We start from the raw sequence: 18,523 nt of genomic DNA, 5'->3' as shown, positions 1-18,523 counted from the left end.
GAAGATAATGACGGTCATGCTAAGACACATCAACTCGTCCTCGTGTCCCCATTATGGAAGGGTGTTGGCTACCTGATTGTTGACTCCCTTGCAGTATTGGATCTCGAAGTCATACCCCAGGAGCTTATAGACCCATTTTTGTTGGGTAAGAGTGATCACTCGAAGCTCGAACATGCACTTTAGACTCCTATGGTTTATTCGAACTATAAAGTGCCGACCTATCAAATACAATTGCCACTTGTCCACGACCAAAATGACGGCCATGAACTCCTCATACGTGGACTGGCCTCGCTTCCCAATTGCTATGACCTTACTGAATAAGTGAGTGGGTGTTCCTGCTGCAAAATAACAATGGCACAATCCTAGAAGAGGTCGAGTTCCATGGGGATGTATACTTCTAACTGGATGCCCCACCTGGTCAGGTCCAACGCGAGTTTATCTGTGATAGCTTCTCCTCGGTCACGTGTGCCAATTCGAAAGCTTGCATCAGGGATATTGATCTCGCGGCCTGAACCTCGAATTGCATGTTTGGTTTAAGTCCTACAATCAATGTCTCAATCAACGATTCTTAGGACCAACCGGTGACGAGGTTACTCGACCTCTCAAACTCTATCTGATAGTTGATAACAATGCCCAATTGGCGATTCTTGGACAACGAGACTTGTTGATTGGCACAGTGCGCCAAAGGGATCAAATCGTATCACTACGGCTCGGGAAAAACCCTCCCAAGTAGGCGTCCCCAGCTAGGACACAAACCAGTGACACCAATGTATGGCATATTTCTGGAGGTTAATCGAGGCGAAGGCCACCCGGTCATCCTTGGGCATCCTAGCAATACTGAAATATTGCTTAGCCCAAAATAGCCAACTCGTAGGGTCGGCCCTTGCAAACTTAGAAAATTCCAGCCGTGGTTGGCGGGCCTAATAAGGTTTGTTGGTGGACCTCAAGATCTGGCCACTTGAGCCAAATTTCCTGTTATGATCGTCCTAATCGCGTTCATCCATACGCATGAGAAGCTACTGGAATCGCTCATCTAGCTTCCTGTTGAGCATAGCCATGTCACTAGACAATTTAGCAAGATGCTCATCGACCCGAGCATATCTCACATCGAACACGGTGTGGAGTTCACCGTACATCTCTTATGCTCGAGTTATATCGCGGGTTTCTATGGTTGCGAAAATAAGAAGGGTGTGGGCCCTCGCTGACGAGACTTGTTATACGAAAAAGAGTTATGGTAGCAGTACCAAAAGCGCCGCGTGCGCAAACGGCCAAGTAGGCCCATGGCTCCCTACACAAGACAAACATATCCTAAACAATGATTGAACACCTGGGTTGGTCAAACCCTCCCAAAAGTGTCTAGGTTGAATCAAAATACGTATTCAACTTTCTGCATGTTGGGAAAAAATCCAGCCACACGTCTACAAAGTTGCTGGGATTGTTGTTTGGCTCTTTGGAGACCCAAAAAATGTCATGGGCACGGGAAACGAAATACCTTCTAATTCAAGTTAGATTAGCGTTGGATCTGATCTAGAACTCCACATGATAAAAATCTGATGCAACAGACTTGAAAATCTAATTCAAACAATTAATACCGGCGTTGAATCGTACCTGAGTGGAAACGAGAAGGGAATGGGCCCCTGCTGCATCAATCAAGGAAGTTTGTTGATCAGCGTGGCTAGTATAAATGATGTATCTGATACAAAATCATAGAACCTAAACCCTCGGTGATCGATTCTATCAGTCCAATACACAAAGAGAGGGGTAGCTTTGTGAATCACCGTGAAAATAGGTAGGCAAGCGTGTAGGTGCGCAGCACCAAAAAAGGCAAGGTCATGTCCTTGGGAGGACACGATCAGGTTGAGCGTGGCTAAGCGTGGAGCTGAGTCGGGTCCCAAGCTGGGAACAAGGTCACACGAACCGTGAAGGAGAAGGGACAAGTCCACAATTTCAGAGAGGCACACACAATGAGTAGGAGGGGCATGCAACGATATGGGAGAGAGAGAGTCGTCTCTCTTGGTCGATTACACAGGAAAGCATGAGGTGGATGTCAGACGTGACCCTTGCTTATGTGTCCCAAGCCATCATCGATCACTGGATGTCAAACATTGATGCTCATAGGCCCAGTTTCATTTTTGGGTTCCTTCAGCACAATCAGGATGATCTCTATCGAGGAATAGGATGGAGACCTCTTCGCTGAACAGAAGAGTGTCCACTCAGCCAACCAAGCTCATCGCAGTCACCTACACAATACCTGCTAGTTGAGCATATAGGTCCAGGATCAAATTTGACCAAAGGCACTTCCAATTTCAACGCTCTAGCTTCTGATCTCATTTCTAAGGTCTAGATCATTGTTTTGAGAGAAATTCGCCAGTATATCCTCAAGAAAACATGGTAGAGTGACTAGTTGCATTCCTATGTGCTACCAAACTATCGCTCGAAGGCTTCAGCGACCTAAGGCCTAAGTCGGACACCGAAGATTCTCTCTGACATTCTTGGGTACATTTGATCCCCGAGATCCTTTGTTTAATGTCAAAAGCATCTTCGCCGAGGGGATTGGCCTAGAACCACCATTCTTGGCTCCAAGATTCAACCGAACAGTCCTACCGAGTAACCAGGTGCAATGCATGGGTGTCAAATTGCTCTAGATCTTGGATTCCTACTTTGAGGCGCAATACACGTATGCCCGCCCACCCACCAGCCACCACCATCACCCCACACACATACATATATAATATATATAGAGAGAGAGAGAGTCCAAGGAAAGGGTGGTTCTTCATTTCATAAATAGGATAGAATGAATAACTATTATGGAACACATTTTCCAATAATATTTTAAGATAATATCAAAGAGCATGGTACAATATGTTGCAACTATTGTAGGCATACAATAGAATGCACTCCTTTGTATTGGAAAAAGGGGTATATCATGATATATCATATGATACAGTGAAACACAAATATGGCTATTTTGGGGGGGTTTCTAATATCATGATATATCATTTTTTGGTTTTTTTTAGTAACTTTTTCACTTCACAAGACTTTGTTACCTAGACTTTATTATGGACATATTCATCATATTGATAAACCCCCCTAATTCTCTTGATTATTATGAAGAGAATATATGACCAAACATAAAATAGAAAGACAAGAGGATATGATTTAGGAAAAAAATAATTATTTTATTTTTTGTACTTATTGTGATCAGCAAAAGAGAATAATAAGGGATACGGATAAACTTTTTTATATAACATATTTATACTTGATACTTTATTGTACACTTTGAAGTTAATATTTGTTGGTTAACATTTTATTTACAACATTATATGGTGCAGATTACTATTAAATCATTTAAAAGTGGTAATGGTTCACCCTCTAAATGAACATTATAAAATCCTTTTTATAACATTGGAATCATAATAGTTATTATTTGATGTCAAGCAATATTTGTTAATTTATTACCATGATGGTTTTATAATTAGGGTTCTTTTAAAGTGGTGGGGTGCTTAAGCACAGACGATGGTTGGTGAATAAATCTGCTGAAAGCCAGATATGGGCTAAACTGCATGGTCTGGCAGTGGGCAGCACGTAGCAAATGGAAGAAAGCCTTTAGTTTTTGGAAAGGTCCAATTGTGGTTCTTGAAGAATTCAACAAGCACATTAGGATCAAACCTGGAAATGGGAATTCCACTCTTTTCCAAAAGACACATAGATGGTAGACCAACTGCTAACGACTTAATTCCCTTCTCCCTTTCATTGTCGGTCTGTGGCAAACAGAATGATTCATCAAGCCATTTCTTTCAAAACCTCCACCCCCTTATAATAATAGGGTACTTGACTTTTGGGGGGAATTGCTTCACACGTGACTATGATAGATAACCCTCTTGATACCTTGGTGGAGCTTTGCATTCCGTTCATGGGTCAAACCAACAATTCATTTCTCAAAGAAATGGTTTAGAGAGAGCCTTTCTTTATGGGTATGTAGCCATAATTTACAAAAACATTTTGTAGTATTTGAGGATTTACTCGGCGGCAGTATGCTACATTGTTCGAGGAATATTAATTCTCAAAATGCGAGTGAAAATCCATTTAGTTCAACAATAACCTTAAACCTAATTCATTAAGAATGTTGATCCAGAAAAATGCACAAGAGGGCATGGAAACAAGCTGGATTCTGTCATCGATATCATACCTACTGAATCTTATTAGAGAATATTAAAAAAATGATCTTTCCGGCCTTGGTTCTATAGGAACAAGCCAGATAAATTGAGAAATAGAATCATCTCATTTGCTCACCCTCAATAGCCATAAGATCTAAGAATTCAGACTGCTCCTTAGCACAATGTTGGTCAACAAATGGCTGGTTCATCTCACTCTTTAGGAGCCTTAAGGATGAAGTATTCAAGACCCAATGAAGCTTATGGATGCACATGCAACCCATAGATAAGCCGGATAACATTGGTGGATGCTATCTAAAAAATACTTGAATACTAACTAAAGTGAAAACAGAAGTGTCCACAAGTATCGGTGTCGGGATTGCTAGGTGCCAGACATGGAGTAGCTGGCTGATAGGAGTGGCCATATAACATAGAATTGAGTCCCTTAAGTATATCCAAATAGAGCCTTAGCTATTATTTTTAATTATGCTTGTTGGTCTTTGCACTTCCTTTTACTTAAGTTGAGATTTCAAACTTCAAACTAACAATGTGTTGATTATGTTAGCCTGAGTTGGAAATTTCCGCTTTGAAACCTGCTTCGCAGTTATCTGCATGCATTTTCCTATGCATATTTAAAGTTATGGTGATATATATGTGATTAATTCTATTGGTAGGCTTTCTCATGTTCTGATCTTGCTGCTTCTCCTCTAAAATCAATTCCATTTATGATGCCAGTAATCCAATTCAGCTTCTTGACACTCCAAACTTTACTTGTACTGCTAATCACACCCATTGTTAAGAACCACATATTTATCTGGTTTTTTCATGTACCACCTTTTCTAACCGAGCGTGCTTTAAATCACCTGACTCTTTCAACTTTGACCGTTATTAGATTAAGAACACTAGATGCACATACAAGCGCACTGTACACCTGCACAGGTACAAAAATCGGTGCACATGCATAATTTACTCATTACTTGAAAATCATAAAGCTACTGGATTTCAACATCAAACGCGAACAGATACCAAGCCTAGACGACCATCCTCGACATTTCTAACCACACAAATAACCATGCATAAGGTCATGCTCGATTTGCACAACACGCAGAAGACAAAAACTAAAACAATGTCGCAGTAAACAAAATTGACGAACAAAAATACCAATACAAGGAGAAGCAGAAAAAAAAAGAGGAAGAATCACGGGCAACAAAACCCTGATGGACCATGCCTTACGAACTTACAAAATCCAACACCATTACAGAAAAGCTCTTCTTCGCCCCAATCTCCAGAAAAAAAACTAAGCCAGTCAAGCGTCACCGAAGCAACACGGACAGTCAACCATTCGAACCAAACCCTAACTTTCAAAAACCCAAACTCCTATCCAATTGTGAAGAAAAGTACTAAATTTGAAAAGAGAACCACAGGAATCGAACGCAGCAGAAAAGTACTAAATTTGACAAGAGGACCTCAGGAATCGAACGCAGCAGAAAAGTACTAAATTTGACAAGAGGACCTCAGGAATCGAACGCAACAGAGCAGACCGGCCGCTAGACCGGAGAGAAAGAAAGGGAAAAACCCACGCGAATTATGAAAAGGATAAGGGGGAAAGGGAGAGCGAGGAAGAAACCCTTACTCTGATGAAGGAAACGAACGATAGTTCGGCTGCGATGATCGCTCCCTCGCCCTTCGAACGGAGAAATGACTCTCTCTCTCTCTCTCTCTCTCTCTCTCTCTCTCAGACAACGAATACAGAGAAAGAAGACGACCATCTGGATTTATAGGGCAGAAAAGCCTGAAAATGGATCGGATATGAATTTTATACCCGACCCGCACGTAGCCGACGTGGATCATGGACCTTAAGGGTGCAAACGGATTAGATGGAGTGGATCATGCATAACCCGGTCCAAATCCGAAATGTAAAACAGTAGATTCAAACCAAATCCAGATCTGAATGATAACCGAAGAGGTAGGGTGCGATTTAGATCCAAAATATATATGGATCTGATATAGGCCAGATCACAACAGGTATGATTCCAAATCTCGAATGCAAACAGTATATTTGGATCCAAATCCAGACTAAAATCAGATCAAAATAGGTAGGGTTGAATTTGGATCCGAAATATATGTGATATTATTGGATCCAGTAAAAAAAATCAAGTACTAGCTCTTTACATGAACAAATAATGCAATCTGATCAGACTTTGATCCGAAATCTGGTCCAGATGCAACCTAAAGTACTGATTCAAATCTGATCTGAACCCGAAAATAATAGGATTCAGCAGATCCAAATCCAATTCTGAATTTGCATTAAGGTCGTACTTTAAGGAGCCAAATCGGCACTGATCTGTTTGAACACCTAAACTTGGTTTTAAGATCCATTTATAAACGTGGTCAGTTACAGTTCGGGTTAAGGCTGGTAATTTAGAGGCCCAATTAGCTTACTGGGTCAGATGCACGTGGTCCAAGTATTAAATAAATCTAATGATTGGATCTCAATCTCATGCTCCATGTTAAGATCCAAGTATTAGACATGTATGCATCTCTCACTCCCTCCCCAAATGGTCCAAAAAACATAGATCCATGAATCGTTGTTGAAATAAGAATCTCAAATCCTCTTTTTGGGGGATCTAAGGTTTGGTATTTGTTTACCTCGAATATTGGGCATGGGCCCCACCTAAATTCAATACACGGATCTGAGGTCCATGGCATTCAAAGCTCGACCCACATATGCCAGACCCAAGTGAGATCTTATTTAAGTCCAAAATTAAATGTTGTGAACAATGGAAGTTCTACATGATTAACCTATCTCTGCTTCTTACAAAACGGAACTTGGGGAGACCTAGATCTCCCTAAGCCGGGCCCAACTGGATCGAAACTTTTTGTATGGGATCTGGGTTCAGTGCCTAACTAAATGGGTTTAGAATAACACTCACTGCACTGTTGTTTATGCGACTTTCAATGATGATGATGATGATGCAGGGTGAAGTCACAATAACCTTAGCCAAAGGGTCTCAAATTTAAGGTAACAACTGCATAGTGGATCCAACCGTGGTCAATTCCAATTCAGGGTATCAGATCTCAGTAGTCTATTGATCATAGTCACAAATCTTGTTATGAGGTTTTTCTCAACAATGGAAAATCTTGCAATAAATCAAAATTCATGTTTGTATTGAGACAATCTTGTGAAACTATAAGTATATTTAAATATAAAGTATACTGTAAGAAAAACATTTGAAATATAAAACACTTATAAGGCAATATTTTGTAAGTATCACATTTGGGGGGGGGGGGGGGTATATTGGTTTTTGAAAATATTAGAATAAATCGGGAGATTTTCAAATAATGACTGATATTTATGACTATGCTATCAACTTTATTTCGAATTTAGATAGGAATTTAGAGCACGCATAGTTAGAACTGAACATATAACTAAGTTAGCTCATAACTCTAAATAATGCTCAGGCTATGGTCTAAGTTAACCTGTTTTATTTCATAGGATATAAAAAGAAAACGAAATGTGTTTGTTTTCACCGAATATGGTACCACAGATAATGAGATCAATATTGGGTCTCAAATATATTATGAGATCAAAATTAAATCCAAATCCAGTATCCAACACAATTTACTTGAAGTCAATATAGTAATGGGTCATGTTTGACTCAACTCATATCCAACCCGTTTACAGCTCTCCCCAAATCCCTTGTCCTAACTTGAGAGAGCGATAATGATGATAACAACAACAACAACTACGCCTTCATCCCAAAACAATTGGGGTCGGCGATATGAACCAACAAAGAAAATCATTATGGGTCTTCCACATGAATCCTTCTTCTCCGTTCATTTCTATCCAATGTCATGTCCTCGGTGAGGTTCAAAGCATTCATATCCTTTCTTATCACCTTCATCCATGTCTTCCTAGGCCTACCCCGACCTCTTTTAACTAATATATTTTCCCATTTCTCCATCCTTCTAACTGGAGCATCATTAGGCCTTCGTCGAATATGTTCAAACCACCGTAAACGATTCTCTCTCATCTTATTTTCAATGGGTGCAACGCCTATAGAGATAATGATGATGCCGAACTTTAATAATGGCTTTGTTTGGGAGCCATATGCAGAGGTTGCAGCTATGGATTTCACGTATGAAGTAAGAAATGTGGATTTGGCACTTCTCAAGGCATTTGATTGGGAAAAGATTAATCATTCTTTTTTCATTTCCTATGAAAGGTGTTCGGGAAGGGGGATGTCAATCAATGCACCTTTAGTAGTAGCTGAATGCACCTTTAAAACAGAACCAGGTAGTAGTTGAAAGCACCATCGTAGAGTTGATGCCGTAGTGGGTGTCGGTGATACATATACAAATTACCACCTAACTATAGTGGCTTGTTGATTTAGGGATGGTTTGGGATAGGTAGCTAGGATGGGCTTTTATGGAGTTTGTGCATTTGAGGAAGTGGTAGCTGTCAAATCCATCCTTTAGTGTAAATGCAAAAGAAAAACGGCCTCACTTCCCATCTCAAATGCATAAACGTCCTAGTGCCGAGATTCCAAACCTAACCACCATGGGCGTTAAGATTTTGCCTCGAGAATACCAAGTACCTAAACGCCCGTCCCATTGCCTAGATTCCAAACAGGCCTTTAAGGATTTGGAAGTGGCATTCTCCTATGGCAACACCCTCAAATACCATTTCCCCGTGCTTCCAAACAAAATCTGATATTATGGATTCCACGCTTCCACCCTGACGGTAGTCTCAAACAGAGACTAGTTGGTATATTTTTTTCATAGGCAAGCTGGGTTAGGCAGACCCCCACCAGTTTCTAAAGGTACCATAGGGATTTGAACTTGCAACTTGGGATGGGCAACGGCCCGATGGGCAAAGCCGACCTGGACAGCCATGGGCCAGGTTTGGGTCCTTCAGTTTGTTTGTTTTTTGTAGGCAAGCTGGGGTTAGGCAGACCCCCACCAGTTATACATCATACCATTGATATTTGAATTTGCAACGTCATAACTAGGGAGTGGATTGGGGAAAATGGGGCCCCACCCCTCTTCACTCCATTTGGACTAGGGATGGAGGACATGAAATGGGGAATGGAGGTTAAAATCAAAACTTGTGCAGGGATGGAAGCCGGAATAAACATACTCTTGCCCCCGGCCCCCACTCTATTTTTTATCTTTGTTAAGGAAATTACTATTATACCTTTATACATATTATAAAATCCTATATATATATATATATATTCTAACTCTAACATAAAACTTTCTTGAATCTCTTCTCTCTTCTTCTTCTCCTTCCTCTAACGAGCCATTTGAGCTCTCATTTCTCTTCTCTCTTTCCTCTAACGAAAAGGGGGTGGAGGTCCAAAGCCCCCTGCCACAGGGATGAAAGCATGGATTAAGGATGCCAGTAGACCGAGAGGAAATGAGGCCCTACCCTGCCTCACACCATTTAGACCGGGAATGGAGGACATGAAATGTGGAATGGATCGGGGATGGAGGTTAAAATCAAAACCCATGCGCCAATGAAGGCGTGGAAGGAAGGCAAAAATTTGAGACGGGGCAGTGGTGGAGACCTTGTCCTCTGCACCCGCTCTGGTCCACTGTTATCCCTAGTCCCAAAACACGTGCACTAACAGCTCTTATAAAACAAGTGGAGCACCCATTGGTAGATTCAATTTTTTTTAAGCAAACTATGGGTCTTGGGTATTTTTTTCATTTGGATATAACAAGAAAAAAACATCTCATTCATTTGCAAACTCATCAGTGTAAAAGCTTCAGGTCTTCCTTGTTGGTGAAAAAACATAAAGGGATAGCACCACTTACTGAAAGCGGCCATTACCAATCCAAATGAAGCTTTGGTAGATGTAGATCTTTGGTGTTCTCTTCAACCAATTGACGCCCTCAGTGAGCCCAAACCTTGAAGTCAAGAGGAGAGTAGGACCCTTGAACCCCGAGAGAAAAACCAATATCGCATATTCTCATCAAAGTTATCATAACTATCATGCAATTCAAAATGGTAATCGAATGACAATCACTCCCACCATAATGGAAAGTCTATGTTTTTCTCGATAGAATTGTGTCAAACTGGGTCATATCATGTTGGACCCGATCCATAATCCAACATTCTCCCACATTACTCATTGATATGGAAAAACACTTTATCGAGGTTTTACTGTTATCTTGATTCAATTTTCATGTGGATTCACATACTATACTTAATCACACGAATGAATTATACAAGTCATGGAGATGAACTTTTTATGAGATGCCATATTCCATGTACTATAATATAATTCATTTTAAGTATTTAGCATGTTGATAATATCTTTATGAATAGATTGATCTCTAACCCATTCTTTTGATCATTTTTAATATTGTTATTATGATATTCTTTCTTTTCAAAATGAGAGACACTTTATACAAAATCAACAATGTATAAAAACTATAGAGAATTAATTTAGTTTCATAAATGAGATCATATATAACCATAATATATTAACATACATAAGAAATAATCAAATAGACTCATCCACATTATATGTTGGGAATATAGTCTCAATGTGAGCCCTTCAATAAAAGGTTCCACAGTCATTTCCTTTATACTGATTGTATCAATACACATTAAATGATTCAAGGACATTTTTTTAATAACAAAGTACTTTAACTCCATGGGTTGACATGAGGTGGAACTTTTGTTCTTGTTCAAGTAAGACACAACAGTTTTATTATCACATAAGATATTAGTAGCCTTTTAATAGAGTCTACTATTCCAAGACCCACAATGAAGTTTTTCATTCATATGGCCTAAGACAAAGACTCGTATAGAGCAATAAATTATGGCTTCATGGTGTGAGCTGCAATTATAGACTATTTTACACTTCTCCATGACACAACAATATTTGTCAATAGAAAGATATATTCAATAGTAGATTTTCTACTATCGAAACATCCTCCTAAGTCTGTATCAGAGTATTCAACTACCTATAGGTGGCTAACCTTTCTGTAAGTCAACATATAATCATTTGTTCCTTGTAAATAGCACATGGCCTTCTTCGCAACTTTCCAATGTGCAATATTTAGATTAAATTGATATCTACCAAGCATCCCAATAGCAAATGTGATGTCTGATCGCATGCAAGTCTGCACATATTACAAACTCTCAATCATTGAAGCATACATGACGTTTGTCATCCGAGCCTTTTCATTATCATATTCAAGACAGACCTTTAAGCTCAATTTATCCCCTTTTACTATGGGTGTCATTCCAAGAAAACAATTCTTCATCCCATGTCTTTTAAGAACTTTGAGGATATAGGATTTCTAAGAGATATGAAGGGCATCCTTAGTTCTATCATGATAGATTTCAATTCCGGATATAAGTGGCACCACCAATGTTCTTTATATCAAAATGAGAGGGAAAAAATCTTGTCTCATGTGTCATACTCAAATCATTAGTTGCAAGAAAAATATCATCAAAATATAAAACCAGAATTATGAACTTACTTCTTCTAGCCCTAAGGTATATGCATTGATCAACAATGTTTTCAGTAAATCTAAAGTTCATTAGAACCTTATTGAACTTTTTATACCACTGGCGAGAAGTTTGTTTATCCATAAATTGATTTATTCAATTTACAAACTAAATTATTTAAGTCTATACTGGAACCAAGAGGTTGTTGCATATACACTTCTTATTCTATATCCCTATTTAGAAAAGTCATTTTCACATCCATTTGATGTAGCACTCAATCAAAATAAGCTATGAAGGTCATGATTATTCTCAATGATTTATTAGTTAAGACAAAAGAATTCTTTTTATTATAATCAGTACTCTCTATTTGAGTGAAACCCTTTGCAAAAAGCCTAGCTTTGTACCTCTCCACCTTTAGACTTTGTTTTGGTCTTAAAGACTCGCTTACAAGTAACAGGTCTGACTCAATCAAGTCGAGCTATAAGATCTCACATTTGGTTATTTGTCATAGAGTCAAACTCTTATTTCATGATATTGATCAAATGTTTCAATCTATCACTTTCAATGGCTTTCGCAAAAGTTAATGGATCATCATCAATATCTATGAAATCATTGAGCTCGTGCAAATACATCACATAGTCTGGATGAATAACAAATTTTCTAGTCCTTATGGACCTACATACAGGTGCTATTGGTGGTTCAAATTGAATATTTACATCTTGTTGTTGTATATCCTCATCAACGACTTATTCTACTTAGAATTGATGTTCATTGACTTAATATTTCCTAACATCATCCAAAGAGATAATAATCGAGAAAATTGGGTATTTTTTCTTCTTAGGTATAGAAATTGAAGAATTCAATTCCTCAAATGCAAGACTTTGAGATATATTTATCCTAATAGAACTATTTTTAAGAAATCTCATTTTATCTATTTTTACTATTTGTAGTGTATAAGATGGATAATAAAACCTAAAACCCTTTGATCTTTCTGGGTAGTCAATGAAAAATCTACTAGTCGTCTTAGGAATGAAGAATTTTATATGTGAGTTATATAATTTAACTATAGTTGGACATCTTTATATGCACATATATGACAAGGAAGGCTTTTGACCTATCTATGACTCGTAAGGAGTCCTTTGAATAGCCTTCGTAGGAACCTTGTTTGATATGTATGTTGTTGTCCTAAGAGATTCACTACATAAGATCAAGAGAAGGGTCGAGTGATTTGACATCGCTCTAACCATTTTCTTAAATGTATGGTTTATTCTTTCAGCTACACCATTCTTGTATGGACTACCATGTATGGTATATTGAGACACAAAGCCTTTCTCCTTTAGAAACTACAATAATGGTCATTCCTTTTGTCTCGTCTTAGAGAAATGCCCGTAGTATTCTTCACATCTATCAAACCTGACTACTTTTATAACTTTACTAGTCTTTTTTTTACTTATCTCTTAAAATCCTTAAAAACACGAAAGACTTGAGTTTTTTCAAACAATAAGTAGAGATATATACCACGAGTAATCGTCTATAAAGGTAAAAAAATATTTTTCACCTGTGTAACATGGGGTAAACGATAATTAACCATCCATATGCACAATTTTCAATTTAAAAGTATTGCTCTTATATGTTTTAGTTTGCTTAACCTTTATATAGTCAACACATAGATTTGTATCTGTGAAGTTAAGGGATCTAAAAATCTCTTCTTTTATAAGTCTTTGGACTCTCTCTTTTGAGATATGTCATAACCTACAATACCAGAGCAGATAGGATTGATCATCAGTCAAACCATGTTTATTTTAAATTAACACATTCTCAATAGAGTTGGATTCTTGAATAAGAAATTTGGTTATCAAATGATACAAACCATCACACAAATATGCAGAACCAATAAAAACAGAATTTCTAAAAATAATAAGTTTGGAGTTTTCAAAATTAAAAGCAAAACCAAACTTATCAAGTATTGAAATAAAAATAAGGTTTCAACTATAAGATGATACATAAAATATATCAACCAAATCCAAAATAAAACTAGACTCCAAAACTATTCAGCAGGTCCCAACGTTCTTCACATCAGAATGTATATTGTTTTCTGAAAAGATGTTTATTTCATACTCTATTGGTTTTCTTTTGTTAAAAAATGTCTACATAAAATTGTTCAATCCACCAACTATTCAATGAAACATGGATTAAATTGTATTCATGAGAATTGAATGACTCATTACTTTTATTCTTGAGTCATTTTTTGTACTTTATGCACTTTACCTTCTTATGTCCCTTCTTCTTAAAAAAAAACATAGAAGAACCTCGAGACTGGGATTTGGCATTTGTCTCAGAGATAAAACTCTCTTAGAGGGTTTCTTCTTGCCTTTCTTCTTGAAGGAACCTTTCTTTGCTCTAAGCTCATTTCATGTCTGATGAGAAGTCATATGTGCACTTTGGACCTTCTCACCATTCAATCGTTCTTCCTCTTCAACACACTTAGACAAAAGCTCATTAAAAGATCACTATCATTATGCGTGTTGTAAGAAATCTTTAAGGGTACGTATTCAATAGGTAATGAGCTTAAAATCAAATGAACCAAGAAGGAGATAGAAATGATGAGCTTAATGTCATTTAACTGTGATGCAATATTGTCCATTTCTAAAATATGTTGTCGGATGTTATCCTCTCTAAAATATTTCATAGACACTAATTTGAACACAAGGGTACTAGACCTAGGCTTATTATAATTGATAAATTGATGCTCAATAGCTCTAAAAAAAAATACTGTCCTGCAATGAGGAATGATGCATCGAATATTCTTAGCCAATCTTGATTGAAAAAGCAATAGGCTAAGGTTATTTGAGCGCTCTCACTTCTCATGGGAAACCTTCTGATCGATTGTACTATCCTCTATAAGAGTGGGAGGTTTGTTAGTTCTAACAGTCAAATCTAGGTCTATGTAACCCATAGTGAATAATACAATTTTTTTTCAATTTAAAAAATTAGATCTATCTAAAATGTGGATATTACTATAACCATCAATGATGAATGAACCTGGTACTGTAAGAACGAAAGATAAAGACCATATAAATGCTCATACAAGACTCAAATCAAAAGGTAAACATGAGACCCTTCATTATTCACCTTTTCTAAGGCAATCATAATAGAGACATTATTGTTTCACTTAAATGAAAATAATAATACTCAGAGATGTTATACCTTTTCAATTATCAAAAAATTTACTTCAATTCATGAAACTAGTAGATTATGTAACCAGAGGCAATTTGACACTGTATCTTTAGGTGTGAACATGCTGCATGGGCTAGTGTATACACCTACTATTACACCCATTGAGACTTTGGAACACAATGACCTGTCTTTGGGTACAATCATTGCTTCATAAAAACATGCATATTCGCAATATTGAATTTCAAGTCGACACGGTCCAAAGAGTTCTTAATCAACATAACTTAGATCACTTTAGTGATTACATGAGTCAGTTAATCAATATTTTTTGTCGTAATTATTTTCAATATACAAAGCATGCATATTCATGATAAATTATGTATTATAACACAAATTCATGCTACATGCTATATGCATAAATGAAATTTTGATGAAAAATATCACATATATCATAAATTCAATTATAATTCGTGCTTAAATATCATGGATAACACAAAGCAACATAAAATGCATACAATGTCATGCAAGAATCATGCATCCATGATAAAATTACACATAAAAGCATGAACAAGGGCATGTTGTTACGGATAATACCTGAGGTCCTAATGTTGGAAGAGACTATAAAATACCCCGAACAAGTTTAAAATGGCCTTGAACCATTTAAGTAAGACCGTAAACCGGTCCTAGAACTGTCAAACCAGTCTAAAACATGCACAAAAGACTCTAATCCCCTAAAACTGAATGAGAAAACCTATGTTTTTCACTGATACATGAAAATAGGGTTTCTTTTTGCCAAAACTGGTGAAAGACCGTTAGGAACCCATCAAAAAAGGCTTTGAACTAATCCTGAAATCAATCAAACTCATTATCCTCTTTAAGGGGTCAAACAATGCATGGATCTTGTCACATGATCCGACCCGAAATAGTATATGGGTTGGATCCCATAATCCAAACCCGATTCAAATCCAGACTCGATCTTAATGAATCTTAGGTTGGATCTCATGGATATATGACCAGTTTAGATCTACACCTTATCTAAACTAATACCGGGTTAAATCCCATGATCTATACCCAGTCTGAATCCAAACTCGGTCCAATCAAATCCCAGGTTAGATCCCACAATCCAAACCCGATGCAACCTGATCCCGGGTCAAATATGGATCTTGGACTGGATACAACCAGATCAGGTTCAGACCCGATCCAAGTCTCAAACTACCTTGGTCTGGATCGCTCTGGATTAAGAGCAGACCTGATCCACCCGAAACCATTTAAAATGGTTCCGAGTTCTGGACCAGGTCTCTCCCGGGTCGGGTTCCACGATAGCTACAGTGCTATAGTGGAAACCCGAGACCCCCTTGTGAATTTTTTTAGGGTTACGGTTATAGTCGTTACCATTTTTGCCCCTCACGGTAGCTGCCATCATCGGCGGTCGACGACGACGGTCGTCGACGACAATCGGCCTCTGGCAGCCAGCCGTCGTCTGATCCGGTCGTCCGCCATCGATTGTGGATGTTAAAACCCAAAACGGAAAAGAAGGTTTATTCCCCTTTCTTGTTGTTTTAACTCAGTCGCCCCGGTGGCCGGCCCTCTGAGATCGGTGGCCAATCACCGTCGGTGTCGGTCGTGCACCGCCAAATGTTGATGAAAAAACATAAAGGGAGAGCGCCACTTGCCGAAAACTGCCATTATCGATCCGAAGGAAGCTTCGGTGGATGTAGGTTGTCGGCGTTCTCCTCAGCCAATCGATGTCCTTGATGAGCCCAGGCCTTCAAGTCGAGAGGAGAGTAGGACCCTTGAACCCCAAAGGAGAGAGAAACCAATATCGCACGCTCTTATCAAACGTCTATGGTCTCTAAATAGTGAGAGATGTGGGAGCTTACCACTACCATGCAATTCAAAATGGCTACCGAATGGCAACCACTCCCACCACAGTGGAAATTTTGTGTTTCCCTGGATAGAATTGTGTCGAATCGGGTGACATCAAGTTATACCCGATCCATAGTCCAACATTCCCTGTTCACCAAGGAGTGTAGACCTAGCTTCGAAAATGTAGCAAGCAATATAAACTGTGCATTTACAATCCTTCAACTTGGTGACATTCACACCCTTACTAGAGCGCATACTCGAAATTTTGTCAAGTTTGTGGTACAAAATAAGATCCTTTCCATAGGTGCATTACTTGAGATTGGAAGAGCGTTAAGTGGTTCAAGGGGCTTAACCCAAATAACCATCAATTATTCAAATAATTTTTTTTTGGGGGGGGGGGGGGGGGGGGGGTTGTGGATGGGAGGGCATTCATATACATTGATCTAGTGCTTAATTTGTAGCTATATTAATAGATCAGATTTGCATCCGATATCCAACCAAATCTGACTCCAATTAGTTTGATTCTACGAAGCAAGTCCAATCTAATTAATAATTAATTTCAAACTCAGGTTGGATTTTTCATACAAATCCGAATACATGTAAAACAATCTGGATTTAGTTCTACCCTTTTCCACCTAATTTTGAATCTAACTTCAAACATGATCAGGTCAGATTCAGTAAAGGTTACATCCGAACTGAATCTTAACCATTTCCATCCCTACCGATTTGTGCCAAACTCCATCAAGGGGTGCTCAATGAGTTTTCTCTTGATACGTTGGTTCCTCTCTAACTCAAAAGCTCTTCTTTTGACATAAAATTTTGTATACTTGTGTATTTTCATGCATATATTCTCATACCATTTTAATTATTTATGTGATGACAAAACCATAGCTATTCTAAGCTTATAAAGCAAGTCTTGTGACCATAGCAAAAATGTGTTCCTCATCATTACATTAACATTAATATACATGCTTACGGTAATTGTGGCCTCTCGAGAGAATTGATGACGACCCACACAAAAGGCGCAATGATCTGGGCAATGTCTCAAAGAGAGGCTCGGTGAAATCGACATGTCTGGAATGTTATCCTCTTTCTCGCGCATTTTATTTCCTTTGTCTCGATAATTCTTTCATTTATATTATTAAGAGTTTGAATTGAATTTCTCTAGCTTTTAAAAGCTCACCTCAAAAGCATGAAACTATATGTTTCTTTCCACTTGCAATTTTTTTATGGAGGCTCACTTCTCCCAATATAAAATCAATTAACGAGAAATGACCATACTATATGCCAAAAATAATGTGTCCCAAAATGCTTTATAATTTTTGAAATTTGACCAATGTTCAAATTCACAAATTTTTAGTTGTAAAACGACCTTTTTATCCATCGCACAAGCAAATTTCTTCCATGTATGCGAACTTCCTTTCAAATATCAAAATATGTGAATTTCCTCCCACAGTGAATTTCCTCCTAAACATGCGGATTTCTTCTCAAATATGCAAAATTCCTCTCAAATATGAGAATGTATGAATTTTCTCTCAAATATGTGAATTTTCTCCTAAATATGTGAATTTTTTCATAAAGGCTTTAACAACACTTTTAAAGTATTACTTAAGTTTTTTTTACCTTTAATGACACTTTTGCAAATACTAGGCATGAGACCCTTTGCCTGACATGTTCTAACATTTGCAAATACAATATGACATTTGCAACCATGAGTTGCAAAGGTCCAAAAAATGTGTGAGCTCTTTTTACTAAAATCACATAAGGGGCACATGCAAGAAGACATTTGCAAATGTGTGAGGACATTCACAAATGCAAGAGTATTTAGTTAAAAAAAGTGCGCACGTTTCGAGACCTCCGC

General features: G+C 38.0%; 1 protein-coding gene across 7 annotated transcripts in view; it reads right to left on the bottom strand.

The window, feature by feature from the left end:
• The window catches only part of LOC149844792 (SAC3 family protein A-like), a 76,234-nt gene extending 59,626 nt beyond the window's left edge, over window positions 1–16,608 (bottom strand). For 4 of the 7 annotated variants that reach the window (XM_089995282.1, XM_089995278.1, XM_089995284.1 and 1 more), the window contains exon 1: window positions 5,788–5,902. The gene's annotated coding sequence lies outside the window, so the exon portion shown is untranslated. Of the gene's footprint in view, window positions 1–5,787; window positions 5,905–16,188 lie in introns of those variants that run through there. The other 3 variants (XM_089995280.1, XM_089995285.1, XM_089995279.1) reach the window with 3 other exon arrangements.
• Window positions 16,609–18,523: the final 1,915 nt, after the last annotated feature.

The sequence above is a fragment of the Nuphar pumila genome, chromosome 2 (genome assembly GCF_984573655.1).
Source record: "Nuphar pumila chromosome 2, dmNupPumi1.hap1.1, whole genome shotgun sequence".
Taxonomy (NCBI): Eukaryota; Viridiplantae; Streptophyta; class Magnoliopsida; order Nymphaeales; family Nymphaeaceae; genus Nuphar; species Nuphar pumila.
Note: the sequence above shows the minus strand (reverse complement) of the source record. Positions and strands in the feature narration are given on the sequence as shown.